Source organism: Antechinus flavipes, chromosome 3 (genome assembly GCF_016432865.1).
Source record: "Antechinus flavipes isolate AdamAnt ecotype Samford, QLD, Australia chromosome 3, AdamAnt_v2, whole genome shotgun sequence".
Taxonomy (NCBI): Eukaryota; Metazoa; Chordata; class Mammalia; order Dasyuromorphia; family Dasyuridae; genus Antechinus; species Antechinus flavipes.
Window position 1 is genome coordinate 7,041,772 of NC_067400.1, and position 20,242 is coordinate 7,062,013.

The following is a 20,242-nucleotide window of genomic DNA, read 5'->3' on the forward strand; positions in this document are numbered from 1 at the left end:
CAACTGATATTTGCCCAGTTCTATAGATCTGACTTTGCTTGCATGAAATGTGTTTTATAATTGTGTTTATATAGTCCATGGATTTGTCCCAAATATTTTATATTGTCTACAGTTATTCTAAATGGAATTTCTCTCTGTGTCTCCTGCTGCTGGTAATTGAGATGCTGATTATTTATGTTGGTTTAGTTTATGTTTTTCAACTTTGCTATGATTTTTATTTCAAGTTTTCTTAGTCAAGTCTCTGGGATTCTTCAAATATATCATTTTTATTATCTGCAGTCTAGTTTAATTTCCTCAATGCCTATTCTAATTCCTTCAATTTAGTTATTATTGTTTATTATAAAACAATAATAGTGTTTATAATGAATGTTCTTGCTTAACTATGCATCTTATTATAGATACAGCTTGCTGATGGTTTTAGATAGTTACTTATCAGTTTAAAGAAATCTCATTATTTTGATCTCATTTTTTTATAATAGGAATGGAAGCTATATATATATATATGAGATATAATCATATGATTTCTATTGGTTTTGCTATTAAGTTATTTTGTGCTTATGATTTTCCTAATATTGAATCAGTTCTGCATTTTTGATATAAATCCCAGTGGATCATAACATATGAACCTTGTGACATATTGTTCTTAATAAGTATTCATTGGAGAAATTGATCTATAGTTCTCTTTGTTTTGGCTCTTCCAGGTTTATATATAACACTATTTAAGTGATATAAAAGGAATTTGGTAGGAGTCTGTCAATTGTTTCCAATTATTTATTAAATATTGAAATTAATTATTTTGTATGTTTGGTAGAATTCACAATGATGATTCATTCAATTTCTTATTCTAAGTTTGAGTTATTTAAATATTCAAGTTCCTCTTCTATTAATCTGGTGAAAAATACCCATTTCATTTAGGTTGTCAGATTCAAAGCTATATAATTCAGCAAAACATCTTCCAATAATTATTTTAATTTCATTTTCATTGGTGATGAGTTTACTCATTTCAATGAGTTTACATTGATATTAGTGATGTTTTTTCTATTATCTTTAATCAAATTAAAGAATCACTTATCGATTTTATTGCTTTTTTCCCATAAAATCATCTTGTAGTTTTAGTGTTCAATAGTTTTCTTTCTTGCAATTTTACTAATTTCTCCTTTGAGCTTCAGAATTTCCTATCTTTTTTTTTTTAATTGGAGAGTTTTAATTTGTTCTTCTTCTAGTACTTTTCAGTTAAGCATCCAATTCATTGCTCTGTTCTTTTCTCTATTTTATTTATGTAAGAGTTTAAAGATATTTTTTCCTAAGCTACATCCCCTAATTTTTTTTGTTCTCTCTGTCATTTCCTTTAATGACTTTCTATGTCATTAGACATAGACTTTCTTTGATCCACTCATTCTTTAGGATTATATTATTTAGTTCCTAATTAATTTCTAATTTATTTTTCCACTGTTCTTTATTCAATGTAATTTTATTGTATCATGATCTGAAAAGGATACATTTTAAACTTCTGCCTGTTTGCATTTGATCATGAGTTTTTTATGCCTAATAAAATGGTGAGTTTTTGTTAGATGTCATGCAACTGAGGGAAAAGTGTGTGTGTATAAAATATTTTTACTTTTCAATTTCTTTCTCATTTTTTGTGGGTTGATTTATCTGATTACAAGAGAATAGTTGAGATATCCCACTATACAAGTGTATTTTTATTATTTCTTCATGTAGCTCATTTAACTTAAGAATTTGCATGCTATACCATTTGGTGCTTATCTGCTTAAAATTGATATTACTTCATTTTCTATGGTACCTTTAGCAATGTGTAGTTTTCTTCATTATCTCTCTTAACTAGATCTATTTTTTGTTTCACTTAGTCTGAGATCATGATTGCTATTGGTAGCTTTTTTTTTTATTATTGGACTGAAACATAATCATTTTTGCTCTATCCCTCACCTTTACTTTGTGTGTGTCTCTGCTTCGAATGTGTTTCTTCTAAGCAATATATTGTAGGATTATGGTTTTTAATTCACTCTGCTGCTGTTTTCTCTCTCTCTCTCCCTCTTCCCTTTTGTCCTATTTCTCCTCACCACCGTTTTGCTTCTCATGACAACTTTTCCCCAATTCTCTCTTATCAGTTTTTATGCCTTTACCCTTCTATTTCCTGTTAGGGTAGAATACATTTCTATGTCCAACTGATAGAGCATGTTATTCCTTCTATGAGAAAATTTCATTGAGAGTGAGAGTGATACATCACCAACAAAACCCAACAGCAAGAGATACAAAGAGAAATTCCATTCAGAATAACTGTTGATACCATAAAATATTTGGGAATCTATCTACCAAAGGAAAGTCAGGAATTATATGAGCAAAATTATAAAAAAGTCTCCACACAAATAAAGTCAGACTTAAATAATTGGAAAAATATTAAGTGCTCTTGGATCGGCCGAGCGAACATAATAAAGATGACAATACTCCCTAAACTAATCTATTTATTTAGTGCTATACCAATCAGACTTCCAAGAAAATATTTTATTGATCTAGAAAAAATAACAACAAAATTCATATGGAACAATAAAAAGTCGAGAATCTCAAGGGAATTAATGAAAAAAAAAATCAAATGAAGGTGGCCTAGCTGTACCTGATCTAAAATTATATTATAAAGCAGCAGTCACCAAAACCATTTGGTATTGGCTAAGAAATAGATTAGTGGATCAGTGGAAAAGGTTAGGCTCACAAGACAGAATAGTCAATTATAGCAATCTAGTGTTTGACAAACCCAAAGCCCCTAACTTCTGGGAAAAGAATTCATTATTTGATAAAAACTGCTGGGATAATTGGAAATTAGTATGGCAGAAATTAGGTATGGACCCACACTTAACACCATATACCAAGATAAGATCAAAATGGGTCTATGACCTAGGCATAAAGAACGAGATTATAAATAAATTAGAGGAACATAGAATAGTTTATCTCTCAGACTTGTGGAGGAAAAAGAAATTTGTGACCAAAGATGAACTAGAGACCATTACTGATCACAGAATAGAAAATTTCGATTACATCAAATTAAAAAGCCTTTGTACAAATAAAACTAATGCAAACAAGATTAGAAGGGAAGCAACAAACTGGGAAAACATTTTCACAGTTAAAGGTTCTGATAAAGGCCTCATTTCCAAAATATATAGAGAACTGACTCAAATTTATAAGAAATCAAGCCATTCTCCAATTGATAAATGGTCAAAGGATATGAACAGACAATTTTCAGAGGATGAGATTGAAACTATTACCACTCATATGAAAGAGTGTTCCAAATCATTATTGATCAGAGAAATGCAAATTAAGACAACTCTGAGATACCACTACACACCTGTCAGATTGGCTAAGATGACAGGAAAAAATAATGATGAATGTTGGAGGGGATGCGGGAAAACTGGGACACTAATGCATTGTTGGTGGAGTTGTGAACGAATCCAACCATTCTGGAGAGCAATCTGGAATTATGCCCAAAAAATTATCAAAATGTGCATATCCTTTGATCCAGCAGTGTTTCTATTGGGCTTATATCCCAAAGAAATACTAAAGAAGGGAAAGGGACCTGTATGTGCCAAAATGTTTGTAGCAGCCCTGTTTGTAGTGGCTAGAAACTGGAAAATGAATGGATGCCCATCAATTGGAGAATGGCTGGGTAAATTGTGGTATATGAATGTTATGGAATATTATTGTTCTGTAAGAAATGACCAGCAGGATGAATACAGAGAGGCTTGGAGAGACCTACATGAACTGATGCTAAGTGAAATGAGCAGAACCAGGAGATCATTATACACTTCGACAACGATATTGTATGAGGACATATTTTGATGGAAGTGGATTTCTTTGACAAAGAGACCTGAGTTTCAATTGATAAATGACGGACAAAAGCAGCTACACCCAAAGAAAGAACACTGGGAAACGAAAGTGAACTATCTGCATTTTTGTTTCTCTTCCCGGATTATTTATACCTTCTGAATCCAATTCTCCCTACGCAACAAGAGAACTGTTCGGTTCTGCAAACATATATTGTATCTAGGATATACTGCAACATATCCAACATATAAAGGACTGCTTGCCATCTAGGGGAGGGGAAAAAAAAAATCGGAACAGAAACGAGTGTAAATATAATGTAATTATTAAATAAAAAAAAAATAGAAAAAAAAAAAAAAAAAAAAAAAAAAAAAGAAGGGAAGCAACAAACTGGGAAAACATTTTCACAGTTAAAGGTTCTGATAAAGGCCTCATTTCCAAAATATATAGAGAACTGACTCAAATTTATAAGAAATCAAGCCATTCTCCAATTGATAAATGGTCAAAGGATATGAACAGACAATTTTCAGAGGATGAGATTGAAACTATTACCACTCATATGAAAGAGTGTTCCAAATCATTATTGATCAGAGAAATGCAAATTAAGACAACTCTGAGATACCACTACACACCTGTCAGATTGGCTAAGATGACAGGAAAAAATAATGATGAATGTTGGAGGGGATGCGGGAAAACTGGGACACTAATGCATTGTTGGTGGAGTTGTGAACGAATCCAACCATTCTGGAGAGCAATCTGGAATTATGCCCAAAAAATTATCAAAATGTGCATATCCTTTGATCCAGCAGTGTTTCTATTGGGCTTATATCCCAAAGAAATACTAAAGAAGGGAAAGGGACCTGTATGTGCCAAAATGTTTGTAGCAGCCCTGTTTGTAGTGGCCAGAAACTGGAAAATGAATGGATGCCCATCAATTGGAGAATGGCTGGGTAAATTGTGGTATATGAATGTTATGGAATATTATTGTTCTGTAAGAAATGACCAGCAGGATGAATACAGAGAGGCTTGGAGAGACCTTCATGAACTGATGCTAAGTGAAATGAGCAGAACCAGGAGATCATTATACACTTCGACAACGATATTGTATGAGGACATATTTTGATGGAAGTGGATTTCTTTGACAAAGAGACCTGAGTTTCAATTGATAAATGACGGACAAAAGCAGCTACACCCAAAGAAAGAACACTGGGAAACGAATGTGAACTATCTGCATTTTTGTTTTTCTTCCCGGATTATTTATACCTTCTGAATCCAATTCTCCCTACGCAACAAGAGAACTGTTCGGTTCTGCAAACATATATTGTATCTAGGATATACTGCAACATATCCAACATATAAAGGACTGCTTGCCATCTAGGGGAGGGGGTGGAGGGAGGGAGGGGAAAAAAAAATCGGAACAGAAATGAGTGTCAATATAATGTAATTATTAAATAAAAAATTAAAAAAAAAAAAAGAGAGTGAGAGTGATTCTCAATCTACTTTTCCACATCTTTTACTCCATTGTAGTAGGTCTTTCATGCCTCTTCATTTGAAATGGTTTATCCCATTTTATCTCTCCTTTCCCTCTTCTTCCAGTGTAACCTTTCTCATTCTTTTTTTTTTTTTTAAAGGTACCATTCCATCGAAATCAACTTATGCTTACACCTTGGCCTATAATTTCTAATACACCTAATTGTGACACAGTTCTTAAGAGTTATAATTAATATCTTCCTATATAGGGATGTTAGTAATGTAATATTTCTGAATTTTTTTTTCACTTTCCTACTTACCTTTTTTATGTTACTATTGAATTTTGTAATTGAGATTTTCTTCAACTCAGGTCTTCTTATCAGTAATTCTTAAAAATTCATCTGGTTTTCCCCCTGAATGATGATGCTCAGTTTTCCCAAGTAGATGATTCTTTGTTGCAATCCTAGCTCTTTCCCTTTTAGAGCATCACATTCTAAGTCATCCAATACTTTAATGTAGAAGATAAAATCCTATGCAATTCTTATTGTGGCTCTATGTTTAAATTTTCTTTTTGATTATCTACAATTCTTTCGCCTTGACCTGGGAATTTCAGGATTTGGCTATAATATTCCTGGAAATTTTCACAACAGATTATGGATAATTTTTTTTTATTTTCTATTATATTTTTCAGTTTTAGGAGAGCAAGGCAGTTTTTTTTTTAATAATTTCTTGAGATATGATGTCCAAGCTCTCTTTCAATCATGATATCCAAGCATTCCAATTAATTTTTTAAATTATCTCACCTCGATTTATTTACAAGGTCAGTTTTTTAATGACTTATTTCACATTCTTCTATTTTTAAAATTATTTTAATTTTTTGGCTTGATTCTTGATGTCTCATGTAATTATTAACTTTCACCATCAATTCTAATTTTTAAGGAGTTGTTTTCTTCAGTTAGTATTGTTTACCTTTTCATTTGGTCTTTCTATTTTAAGGAGCTTGTTTCTGCAGTAAAGTTTTTTTTTTTTTTTTGATATTTTGTTTCCCCATTCTTTTTTTGCTTCCTTTATTATACTCTTGACTCATTTCCCATGATTTTCTTAACATAGCTATCATTTATTTTCCCAATTTTTTTGTAACTCTCTTATTTAATTTTAAAAAATAATTTTAATTTTTAAATTTAATTTTTATTTTTGTATTGAGCTCTTCCAGGATTTTTTTTTTTTTTGGGGGGGGGACTGAGACCAAATCACTTTTTTTTTGAGGTTTTGAGTGAGGGTGTTTTGACATTGTTTTCTGAGTTTGTGTTTTGACCTTTCCTGTGAACATAGTAACTTTCTATGATCAGCTTCTCCTCCTCTTCTAATTTTTCCCGTCTATTTCTTGACTTTTATTGTTGAAATATGTTCCTGGGGTGACAGTGTCATTATCCTGTGTTCCTTGGACCAGGGGCTGAAGGGCCTGCTGCACTGGCCACTTCCTATTGCTGTGCCAGGGCCTAGGAGCTTAGTTGTTTCCTGCTGTTGTGCTTGGGCTAATGGAGGCTGGCTCTTTACTGCTGCCACACTAGGGCCATGGGGCCTCAGTCACTGACAACATAAAACTTAAGGCTCCCAGGAGATGTGGTCTGCTGCTGGCCTGTCCTAACACTGTTTGAACTTCATGCTCCCTTTTTAACCCTAATTAGACAGATCTTTTCTGCTGACTTAAGTTATCTTAGGCTGGAAAACTTTCTTCAGATCATTTTGTTGTTCTGCCACTTCAGAATTCATTTTGAGATGTGATTTTATAGTTTAGAGTTGAATTGGAGAGAATTCATTATTTCCTACTTTATTCTGCTATCTTGGTTCCCAGAAATATCACCCCCACCTTTATATTTCAGTGTTCTTATGAGTCTCTGAACCTGTTGTCTCATCTCCTTTTATTTTTTTCTGGAATCTTGTTCTAGTAGTCTCATGTACACACATATTTCTGTGTCTCCTTTTCTTTTTCTTTTTTCTTTTTTTCCCTCTTGGAGAAGTTTTCTTTACATACATATAGGCTCAAGATACCTTGATCCTTTAAAACAAAATTTCCCTTTCACTTTTCATCCTTACTTTGCTATGGCCCCTGAATCTTGCTTCATTCTCTGATTACTTAAAATTTGATATTATCTCCATTGTTCTCCAACTCAATGTTTCTTCAATTTCTTTCACTCTGGCTTGTATCCCGACATCCTTCCCATTTCCCCTTCTATTCTCCATCATTTATCATTTTTCTTCCTCCATTCTCTAGCTTTTATCCTATCACTTTACCAAATTACATTATCAGTGACAAATCCAGGATTCTGTTTTCCCCTTTCCTCATGTTCTGTTTTCCTCAATCATGCTTTTGGCACAGTTAACTTGTAAATAATTTCTCCTCCATTAGCTTCAGAGATGCCCAACTCTTCTATTTCTCCTCCAAATGTTATAATAGCCCTCTCAATTTACAGACTTTGTTTTCCTTTCCAGATTTCTTGACAACTATGTTCTCCAAAGGTCTGCCCTAAGTCTTTCTTTTTCTACATTCTCTTCTTTTGTTATCCTTGTTCACTCCTATGTAGGGATATCTTCAATGTCCTTTGCTTCAGTCCCACTTGTTACTGGCTGTGCACTGCCATTCGGCCCAGTTTTATGATCTAGCACCTAAAACATAAAATCATTATAGAAAAGATAAATCAGGACGTGGTCAGCATCAGCACCAAGGCCAAGTCTCTTTGGCACATCTCATTTGTCTGAGAAAAGACACTATTCACTGGATACATAGATAATTTGGTACGGGTATAGCAAGTGAATATTGGCCCATGGTAATAGAGTCAACCATAACTCAAATTCTGAAATAAAGATCTTAGTGTTTGTGTTTTGAGAGAGAAAAACATAGAAACCAAGAGAGACAGAGAAGAGAGAGATTCCACTTTCCTATGATGTCATTCTCAATAGTCAGGGAGCAATTCAGCCATTTGCTTAGACAACAATCATTTATTAATTACTTTCTGTGGGCCAGATATTATGCTGGCCACTGTAGATGAACAGAAAGTCAGCAAAAGCCTCCAACCTCACTGACTTCACAGTCTAATGTGGAGACAATATGCAAACAACTAGATATATCCAAGATATATAAAGAGTAGATAGAAGGTTGAATGGGACTGGGAAAGACTCCTTGCTGAAGGTGTGGTTTAAACTGACACTTAAAAGAAACTATGAGGTAGAGGGGAAGATGGAGAGCATTCCAGGCATGGGCAAGAGCCATTGCAAATGAGTGGTTAGGAGCTGAAGTGTTATGTGTAAGACAAATCAAGGAGAGCAGAGTCATTGGATAAAGAGGACGTGAGGGAGAGTGAGGTGCAAGATAGGAAAGGGACCGATCATGGAGGACTTCAAAAAAAAAGAAACTTTTCATTTGATCCTTGAGGTAAGAGGGAGATATAGAAGCTTTGTTCTCCCGCTTATTCTTTCATTCATACTTTTATTCATTTACTCCTTCTAGCATTCATTTATTCAATAAATATTTATGAAACACGAGTTCTTGGCAAGATAATCCATCAATAAATCATTTTGGAAGTATCTGATGAGAGCCAGGTTCTGTGCTAAATATGGGAGATACAAAAGAGAGGTAGTCTCCGCCTTCAAGAAACACAAATATCAATGGGACTTTAAGTACACCCAAGCAATATAGCCACAGTGAGGTTTTCTGTTCTCTTTTTTGGGGTGGAGTAGTAGAACTCTCAACTGATAAAATCAGTGTACCAGACTAAGACTAAAAACTAAACTTTTGGTACTGGCAAGACCTAGAGGCCATCTAGAGCCACCCATCCAGCAGAGGACTCATTATGACATCCCCAGCAAATGGCTATCCAGCCTCTGCTTCATGGCAACCAGTGGGGGAGGACATTTCCAGGCAGCCCTTTCACCTGGGGGCCTTCAGATTGTTGAAGATTGTTTCCCTAATATCCAAGTCTAATTTTGTCTTTTTGCAATGTCTACCCGTCGCTTTTGGTTCTGCCCGCTGGAACCAAAGATGAATACTTCCTTCACATGACAGCTATCCAAATACTTAAATAACAATAACTAATAATAGTTAGCATTTTTAACACTTTAACATTTGTAAAACACTTTTCAAATATTATCTCATTTTATCTTGGCAACAACCCAAGGAAGGAGGTGCTATTATTATCTTCCTTTTCCAGAAGAGAATACTGAAGCAGACAGAGAGACTTTCTCCGTTACATACATAGTAAGCACCTAAGGAGCGATTCTAACTCAGTTCTTCCTGGCCCATTATTCCAGCAAATCTTCTATTCTTGAGGCTAAGAATTTCCAGTCCCTTCAATCAATAAAAAGGCTCTTTATATCCAACAGCCAGCTGTGCTCAGTTTTCTTCCCTTCTCTGATTCCTTTTGCCTCATATATCTTTCCCAACTAAAGCAACCATTGAGGTAGGGATTTTCTCTTAATATTCATGTGTCTCAATTCCCATTTCCATATATACAGTGAATGAAAAGAGCCATGATTTTATAATCAGAAGATTTAGTGTTGAATCCCAGATCTGCTAAAGACTTTCAGGATTACCGTGGTCACATCCCCTGCTCTCTCAAGTTCATTTCCTCACTTTTAAAACAAGGCCATACCTACCTCACTGTAAAGAAAACTGTAAGGAAATCATTTTGTGTAGCCAGCCTATATAATGAGAACAGTTAAGATGAGCCATTTTTTTGTTCTCTCTACAAACATCGAGATGTCCTAAGGCATTTTGAACTTGACAAGATACTTGCTTTTTCTGTAAATTTTCCATTTTTCTATACATTTTTCTACTTATGTTATCATTCATGTCATATCCCTCCCTTCTCCAGTCTGATGCTCCCATTTTAACCTATAAGAAAAGAGCTTTCCAGAGCTATTCAAGACTGAAAATGCAACAACTAGCCTAACAATCTCCACATCCCAACATGCTTTTATTACAATTTTCATTGTCTGGCTGGAAGAAGCTAGTAACAATCTATGACTTTCACTGGCCTAGGTCAAGGACAGTGAGTAAGGGGAAAGACAAGCTCAGTTTTAGTCCTGTACTTGCTCCACTTCTGAGAGAGAATAAAACCACCAGGAAAACAAACGCACGCAGATAAGGCCGCTGTCAATAAAGGAGTTAGCCCAGGGCAGTAGGGTCAAGGCAGAGATGCTCCAAGAGTCAGTACCAGTCCCTTTTCTGCCTTTGATAGATTCATATTCTTATCTAAGCCCATTGAACACTGATACAATTTCAAAGCCAGTCAAAGTTGGATCAGGTGCCAAGGACAAAGCAGGAGAACTGGAAACTGCTGCTTGCCCCACCTCCTATCAGGTTTCCCCACCTTGGGTGGCTTTTAAGCAGTGAATCATCCTCAGGGTGGAGTCCATCATTCCGTCCAGTAAACTGAGCTCCTCCCTGCTTGTGGGCCATCAGAGAGGACTGGGTTTACTAAGGAATAAAACAATGGCTTTGGTAACAACCCCTCTCTGCCCTTGCTGCCGAGAGAATTTACTCCCTTATTATATAAATATTATCTCTGCTATTTTAAACTCCCACCCCCCCCCAAAAAAAAAAGTCAATTTGTATATACTTTCAGGTTATCTTCTAGATCTGCATCTGTGTAGACAAATGCTCTTTCACTGGACTACATTTCCCAGAAGATCTGGGAATTAATGCACCATTTATTGGGAAAGCATTATGAATGATTTCCTAAACAGCTTACAAGAGATTATTCTTAAAGGCTACTAGAGATACAAAGATTGGAGGAGATAGAAATGCAAGATCATCACTTGTTATCTTTGTTATCTGGCTGTGTCTCACTCTCTGTGACCTTGTTTGGAGTTTTCTTGACAAAGATACTGGTTGGGGTTTGCCATTTCTTTCTCCAGATCATTTTACTGATGAGGAAACTGGGCAAACAGGGTTAAGTGACTTGCACAGGGTCACAAAACTAGTAAGAGTCTTATATGAATCTTCTTGACTCCAGTCCCAGCACTCTGTCCACTGTGCTACCTAATTGTCCCTAAGATTACCACTCATATGTGACCACATGGGTAACATTATGGAAAATAAGGCATTTATGAAACAAGATGCTTTTTTTCCTTCCGGTTTAGATCAGCCTTTGGGAACTACTAAAGCTCTACTACTTGTTCCAAGAGGTCTCAATGCTTCTGGAGACTTTAGGCTGCAAATTTATGGTGGCTGCCTTCTCTCAGTCTCCACCAGGAAAGAGAATGCTAGAGTCTAGATAACTTCCTGGCCATCCACTCTACCTTCCCTCTACTGAAGGCTCTCTGCTACTGTGTTTAACAGATAAATTAGTATCTAGATACTTCTAGATCCTTTCAATTGATTCCTGATCTCAAGAAGTTAATATTCCAACAGGGAAGACAGCATGTAAACAATTACGTTCAAATACAATATTGGCAGAAATCGGTTGGAGAGACTCTTGAGGGAAGATGTTACCCTGGAAGTGGGTTGGCAGTGACAGAAGGGCAAATGTGGGATCCGATTAATCAACTGTCCAATACACAGTTCTTCAGGCAAGAAGAGCCTTCATATTTTGTCACACATTCACCCCCACACACATACATGAGACACACACGTGACTCCAACACCCTGTACTCCCTGCTAGTAGCTCCAGCCACCTCGCTGCCCCTACCTTCATCTCTCAGGATTCTTCTCTCACCCTCTCCCCTAGAGCCCATGCTGTGAGGAGGGGCAGGGGGCCCGTTCCACAACATGCCAAATCCTTTCTTAGAGGGTGTCATGTCAACGCCTTCTTTCCCACACCTGCTGTTCCCAAATATCACAACCTGATTTCTCTTCAGCCTCCTGTTCTTCTGATGATGATTAAATATTCATGGGATGCTGTGATACTGATGGAGTTTATGAAAATGTCGATCTTTTTTAAAAAATGAAACTTATTTTTTCCCCTTTTAGTCCGTTTCAAGAGGATTTTAGGAGGTAGGAAGATAATTGTGGGTTATGGATTGCTGGAAGGGCAGATCTGTAGAGCAGGATGACAGCAACCTACTACTTTGTTTTTTTTTTCCTATAAGAAGGTTGAAAAGTGGCTGATCCCCACCTTAAAAAAACTGAAAATATTACATTTACACAACAGATTTGGGTGATTTTTCACATCATGTTTGGGGTACGGCTTCTTTTCCCCAGGGAATCTGGATTTAAATAGAGGAATTCCCAAGCTCATTTAAAATCAAATTTCCCCTATTTGCTCCTTTTTGAGACTATAAGTGTTTTAACTGCTTGTATCCTCTGGATTATCATCATCATCATCACTTACATTTATATAGAGCATGATATTTGCAAAATACTATATATATATCTACATATGGATTCTATATATCATCATATATGTGTATATATGTTTATCTATATGATCTCATTTGCTCAATGTGCCTGGAGAGTGCCTGGGTTCACAAGAAAGAAAGACCTTTACTCAGGGTCTGCTTGCGTGACATGGTAAGGGTGAGATCTTGGATAAATCATTTTCTTTGGACAACTCTCTAAAGCTACAAGTTCCCTAGCAGTTATACATCTTCATTGGCACCAAATTGGCTTTAGAAATAGTATGTAGGAGTCTCAGACAGCAGAAGATTTGGTGTTCAGAATGCTTGGGTTCAGTTCTCATCCCAGACATTCTCTGTATTCCCTGGGTAAGTCACTTAGATTTCCTGTGCCTCGGTTTCTTCACCTGTAAAATAAGAGATTGAGACCTGATGCTGTCAAAGACCTTTTCTATCTTTAGATCTATCAGACTCTATTAGAACCAGTTAGATGATACAATGAAGTTGGCCGAGTTCACATCCTGCCTCAGACACTTCCTTGACTGTGTGATCCCCAACAAAGCTGATAAACATCTCTCAGTCTCACTTAACAACTGTAAAAGGGAAGGGAATAAGTATTTATCAATGAACACTTATCAGCTTCTTTGATCATCACAATAGTTGCATGAGGTACTTGCTATTATCATCATCTCTTTTTTAGAGTTAAGGAAACTGAGGCAGGAAAGGTTAAGTGACCTACCCAAGATAGTATAACCAATAAAAGTGTTTTAAAGCTGAATTGGAACTCAAGCCTTCCAAAATCCAGGGCCAGCACACCCCCTGTTACCTCATAAAACTCATCGCAAAATAGTGATAATAACAGCGTGTAACAACAGAACCCTTACTTCACAGGGATTTGTGAAGATTAAATTGGATAATGTATGTACTTTGTAACCCTTCATTTTCATCATCATCATCTTCATCCTCCTCTTCATCATCATCATTTCTCTGATCCTATAGTAGAGGAGAAATTCCATGGATCTCTACAAACCAATGAGTCCTCAGGGGTATATTTAAAAGTGTGGGGAGAACTACACTGTAAGAAGAGAAATAGCTGCGTTTGAAATTTTGTGTTATCTCAGTTGTAGTGAAAAGGAAGGCTATGAAATGAACTGGCCCAACCTAGTTCAGTCAAAGGCTCCAAAGGCACGCCTTGCGTGGACAAGAGTCGCACTGACTGGAAGGGTAGCCATGTCTGGGCTTTGGTATTCTCTGGTGAATAAGATACTTGCTTTTTCTGTAAATTTTCCATTTTTCTATACATTTTTCTACTTATGTTATCATTCATGTCATATCCCTCCCTTCTCCAGTCTGATGCTCCCATTTTAACCTATAAGAAAAGAGCTTTCCAGAGCTATTCAAGACTGAAAATGCAACAACTAGCCTAACAATCTCCACATCCCAACATGCTTTTATTACAATTTTCATTGTCTGGCTGGAAGAAGCTAGTAACAATCTATGACTTTCACTGGCCTAGGTCAAGGACAGTGAGTAAGGGGAAAGACAAGCTCAGTTTTAGTCCTGTACTTGCTCCACTTCTGAGAGAGAATAAAACCACCAGGAAAACAAACACACACACAGATAAGGCCGCTGTGTCAATCAATAAAGGAGTTAGCCCAGGACAGTAGGGTCAAGGCAGAGATGCTCCAAGAGTTAGTACCAGTCCCTTTTCTGCCTTTGATAGATTCATATTCTTATCTAAGCCCATTGAACACTGATACAATTTCAAAGCCAGTCAACGTTGGATCAGGTGCCAAGGACAAAGCAGGAGAACTGGAAACTGCTGCTTGCCCCACCTCCTATCAGGTTTCCCCACCTTGGGTGGCTTTTAAGCAGTGAATCATCCTCAGGGTGGAGTCCATCATTCCGTCCAGTAAACTGAGCTCCTCCCTGCTTGTGGGCCATCAGAGAGGACTGGGTTTACTAAGGAATAAAACAATGGCTTTGGTGACAACCCCTCTCTGCCCTTGCTGCCGAGAGAATTTACTCCCTTATTATATAAATATTATCTCTGCTATTTTAAACTCCCACCCCCCCCAAAAAAAAAAGTCAATTTGTATATACTTTCAGGTTATCTTCTAGATCTGCATCTGTGTAGACAAATGCTCTTTCACTGGACTACCTTTCCCAGAAGATCTGGGAATTAATGCACCATTTATTGGGAAAGCATTATGAATGATTTCCTAAACAGCTTACAAGAGATTATTCTTAAAGGCTACTAGAGATACAAAGATTGGAGGAGATAGAAATGCAAGATCATCACTTGTTATCTTTGTTATCTGGCTGTGTCTCACTCTCTGTGACCTTGTTTGGAGTTTTCTTGGTAAGGTTGTGGAGTGGTTTACCATTTCCTTCTCCATCTCATTTTACAGATATGGAAACTGAGGTAAAGGATTTCTCTTGGATATTAGTTCCATTCAACTACTAACAGAGTAGAGTTGCTTTTACAAAGGATTATTTACCCCAAATGGTACAATAACAAACATTTTGTCAATATGTGGGAGGTATAATTACCCCCTTCCTTGTATCCCCTCAGCATCTGGAGAGGGGAAAAGGATTGAGCTCACAGTTGAGTTCAGATCCTCCAGAATATGTAGTCCCAGGCCCAAATCCAAGCCCTTCCTGCAGCTAGGACACCTGGCTTCCAAGGACTTTCCCTCCTGGGTTGGTTAGTTTCAGAATCTTGCTTGGAACCTTGGTTCCAAGGTTTCCACTGCTCAAGTTCCTGTTCTGGTGGAGATGACCGGGCAACACCTAGAACTGAGAAGAAAACCCCCACAGAACACAAGCACAAACCTTCAGAGCTGGAGGGTAAAAGAGGGAGATCTGGGAATGAACTTCTTCCCTCACCCTCAGTTCATGCTGCCTATGTTGTGGGGGAAATGTGATCCTCACTCCAAGAGTGTATTAGGGACAAATGGAGAGACAGAGAAAGACAAGAGACAGAAACACAGACATACAGATAGACACAGACAGAGACATAGAGAGACAGAAACAGAGACAAAGAGTCAGAAAGAGAGAAATAAAAATAGAGAGAGATTGAGACAGAGACAGAAAGGAAAAGACAGAGAATGAGAGACAGAACAATAGAAAGAGATTGACCATCTCATTCTTGCTAGTGTTAAAGACACAGCCTGTTCTAATTATGTAGCCCAACAAACGGGACTCTACACATCCACATTGGAGGTAACACAGAGTGCCTCCATAGTAAGAGATTTGGACACATCCTGGAAAGTTCCTCAGAGTGCCAGCTTTTAGACAATCCAAAGGCCCCATTACCTATGTAAAGTAGAATATAAGGTAGTTGTCACAATTTCTATTATTGGTTTGGTAGATACCAAAAGATGCTGCACTACATTGGACAGGACCTTATTTAATGAAGGGTCTTCTATTGATAGAATTCATCAAGGATCCAAGAGGAGAAAGAACATTGTTCATCTGTGTTGCCTCTTAATAAATATGCATTTGTTGAGCATCAAGTATGGAAGTATGCAACTCTGTAAAAAGCACCATGCTGGGGACTGAAGATGTAAAGACAATACAGCAAAATCTACCTTCAGGGAGGTGTCATCTCTCCTGGGAGACAATATTCCCAGCAGACTGATTGTATCAAGAATATCTAAAAATATATACTCTGATGTTGGGAGAGAGAGCTCTAGGAATTGGAGCAGGGAGACTTCATTGGAAGGGGTACTGGAGTCAACAAGAACTATTGAGGATGAGTGTGATCCAGACAGTAGGGATAGCCCAGACCAAGGGCACGGAAAAGGGGAATGAAACATGTGTGAAGAATGGTAAGATCATGAAATAGAGCACAAGAAAGTTGTACAAGCTTTACAGCAGGGTCTGCTTGCGTGACATGGTAAGGGTGAGATCTTGGATAAATCATTTTCTTTGGACAACTCTCTAAAGCTACAAGTTCCCTAGCAGTTATACATCTTCATTGGCACCAAATTGGCTTTAGAAATAGTATGTAGGAGTCTCAGACAGCAGAAGATTTGGTGTTCAGAATGCCTGGGTTCAGTTCTCATCCCAGACATTCTCTGTATTCCCTGGGTAAGTCACTTAGATTTCCTGTGCCTCGGTTTCTTCACCTGTAAAATAAGAGATTGAGACCTGATGCTGTCAAAGACCTTTTCTATCTTTAGATCTATCAGACTCTATTAGAACCAGTTAGATGATACAATGAAGTTGGCCGAGTTCACATCCTGCCTCAGACACTTCCTTGACTGTGTGATCCCCAACAAAGCTGATTAACATCTCTCAGTCTCACTTAACAACTGTAAAAGGGAAGGGAATAAGTATTTATCAATGAACACTTATCAGCTTCTTTGATCATCACAATAGTTGCATGAGGTACTTGCTATTATCATCATCTCTTTTTTGGAGTTAAGGAAACTGAGGCAGGAAAGGTTAAGTGACCTACCCAAGATAATATAACCAATAAAAGTGTTTTGAGGATGAATTGGAACTCAAGCCTTCCAAAATCCAGGGCCAGCCTTCTATTCAACACATCCCCTGATACTTCACAAAACTCATCACAAAATAGGGATAATAACAGCATGTAATAACAGAATCCTTACTTCACAGGGATTTGTGAAGATTAAATTGGATAACGTATGTACTTTGTAACCCTATAGCTAAAGAGTTATTTTAATATCATTAATACAATATCTTCATTTTCATCATCATCATCATCATCTTCATCCTCCTCCTCATCATCATCATTTCTCTGATCTTATAGCAGAGGAGAAATTCCATGGATCTCTACAAACCAATGAGTCCTCAGGGGTATATTTAAAAGAGTGGGGGGAACTACACTGTAAGAAGAGAAATATCAGCGTTTGAAATTTTGTGTTATCTCAGTTGTAGTGAAAAGGAAGGCTATGAAATGAACTGGCCCAACCCAGTTCAGTCAAAGGCCCCAAAGGCATGCCTTGTGTGGACAAGAATCGCACTGACTGGAAGGGTAGCCATGTCTGGGCTTTGGTATTCTCTGGTGAATAAGATACTTGCTTCAGGGAGAACACCTGTTTGGAAATATAAAGGAACTCTATGGTTTTAAAAAATGGACCTGGAGCCAAGGGCACAGATTTAGACTGAAATCCCAGCTCAGACACTGCCTGATTTTTTAATAACAATTAGGTCAATTTACTTTCCAGAGCTCCAGTTTTCTCTTTAAAAAATAGGAACAATTTACCTATAGCTCCTTTTCATCAAATTGTGAGAGAATGGAAAGAGATTTGGCCTTTGATTATATTGACATGAGAACAAACCAGTGAGGAAACTCTCAGGTAATCCAAGGAATCATGGTCTCCAAAATTATAGATAGAGATCAGCCTAGAGCTTTGAGAAGCTAATGGACTTGCCCAGGTTGACATAGTCAGGATCTGTTAGGGGGAGGATTACTACTCCATCTTCTTGGACTTCCATCTACTCTGCCCAACTGTCTGTAAGATAATTATGAAAATTACTTGGGATAATACAGAGCTAACACTGGACATACTGGCTCTTCATTTCCTGAAGGGTGTCTCTGTTCTCCCCTGTCTTTCCACAGGGTTCTCTGGTATCCTTAAGTGGGCTTGGGTTGTCTAGATTCCCTAGAAGTGGCAGCACTCCCCATCCCCTAAGTGTAGGGTATTTGATTCATTGTTGTTGTTCACTTGTTTCAATCACGTTTGACTCTTCATCATCCCATTTGGAGTTTTCTTGGTAAGGTTGAGGAGTGGTTTACCATTTCCTTCTCCATCTCATTTTACAGATATGGAAACTGAGGTAAAGGATTTCTCAGTTTCATTCAACTACTAACAGAGTAGAGTTGTTTTTACAAAGGATTATTTACCCCAAATGGTACAATAACAAACATTTTGTCAATATGTGGGAGGTATAATTACCCCCTTCCTTGTATCCCCTCAGCATCTGGAGAGGGGAAAAGGATTGAGCTCACAGTTGAGTTCAGATCCTCCAGAATATGTAGTCCCAGGCCCAAATCCAAGCCCTTCCTGCAGCTAGGACACCTGGCTTCCAAGGACTTTCCCTCCTGGGTTGGTTAGTTTCAGAATCTTGCTTGGAACCTTGGTTCCAAGGTTTCCACTGCTCAAGTTCCTGTTCTGGTGGAGATGACCGGGCAACACCTAGAACTGAGAAGGAAAACCCCCACAGAACACAAGCACAAACCTTCAGAGCTGGAGGGTAAAAGAGGGAGATCTGGGAATGAACTTCTTCCCTCACCCTCAGTTCATGCTGCCTATGTTGTGGGGGAAATGTGATCATCACTCCAAGAGTGTATTAGGGACAAATGGAGAGACAGAGAAAGACAAGAGACAGAAACACAGACATACAGATAGACACAGACAGAGACATAGAGAGACAGAAACAGAGACAAAGAGTCAGAAAGAGAGAGATTGAGACAGAGACAGAAAGGAAAAGACAGAGAATGAGAGACAGAACAATAGAAAGAGATTGACCATCTCATTCTTGCTAGTGTTAAAGACACAGACTGTTCTAATTATGTAGCCCAACAAACGGGACTCTACACATCCACATTGGAGGTAACACAGAGTGCCTCCATAGTAAGAGATTTGGACACATCCTGGAAAGTTCCTCAGAGTGCCAGCTTTTAGACAATCCAAAGGCCCCATTACCTATGTAAAGTAGAATATAAGGTAGTTGTCACAATTTCTATTATTGGTTTGGTAGATACCAAAAGATGCCGCACTACATTGGACAGGACCTTATTTAATGAAGGGTCTTCTATTGATAGAATTCATCAAGGATCCAAGAGGAGAAAGAACATTGTTCATCTGTGTTGCCTCTTAATAAATATGCATTTGTTGAGCATCAAGTATGGAAGTATGCAACTCTGTAAAAAGCACCATGCTGGGGACTGAAGATGTAAAGACAATACAGCAAAATCTACCTTCAGGGAGGTGTCATCTCTCCTGGGAGACAATATTCCCAGCAGACTGATTGTATCAAGAATATCTAAAAATATATACTCTGATGTTGGGAGAGAGAGCTCTAGGAATTGGAGCAGGGAGACTTCATTGGAAGGGGTACTGGAGTCAACAAGAACTATTGAGGATGAGTGTGATCCAGACAGTAGGGATAGCCCAGACCAAGGGCACGGAAAAGGGGAATGAAACATGTGTGAAGAATGGTAAGATCATGAAATAGAGCACAAGAAAGTTGTACAAGCTTTACAGCAGGGTATGATTGGGTTTAAAAGAGAATTTCAGATTTGATTCTAGAACTCATAAGGGATTATTGTATTTCATTGAGGGAGACTGGCTGCTAACACTTTGGCAGCTTTAGGGCAGATGCCTCAGAGAGAGCAGAGCCAGGGGGCAGGAAGGCCCACTACAGATTCTTACACTATTTCAGAGGACCCGTGATCAGAGCTCAAACTAAAGTCTGGGCTGAGTCCAGAAAAGGGGGCCAATAGGAAAGATGCTGTGAAGTATTAGTGATAAATCTGTCAGTTGATTGGATGAGTAGCAGAGAGAGATTGCTGAGGTTACCAACCAGAAAAAAAAAAATCTGTATGAGAAGTGGGAGTTGAAAGGAT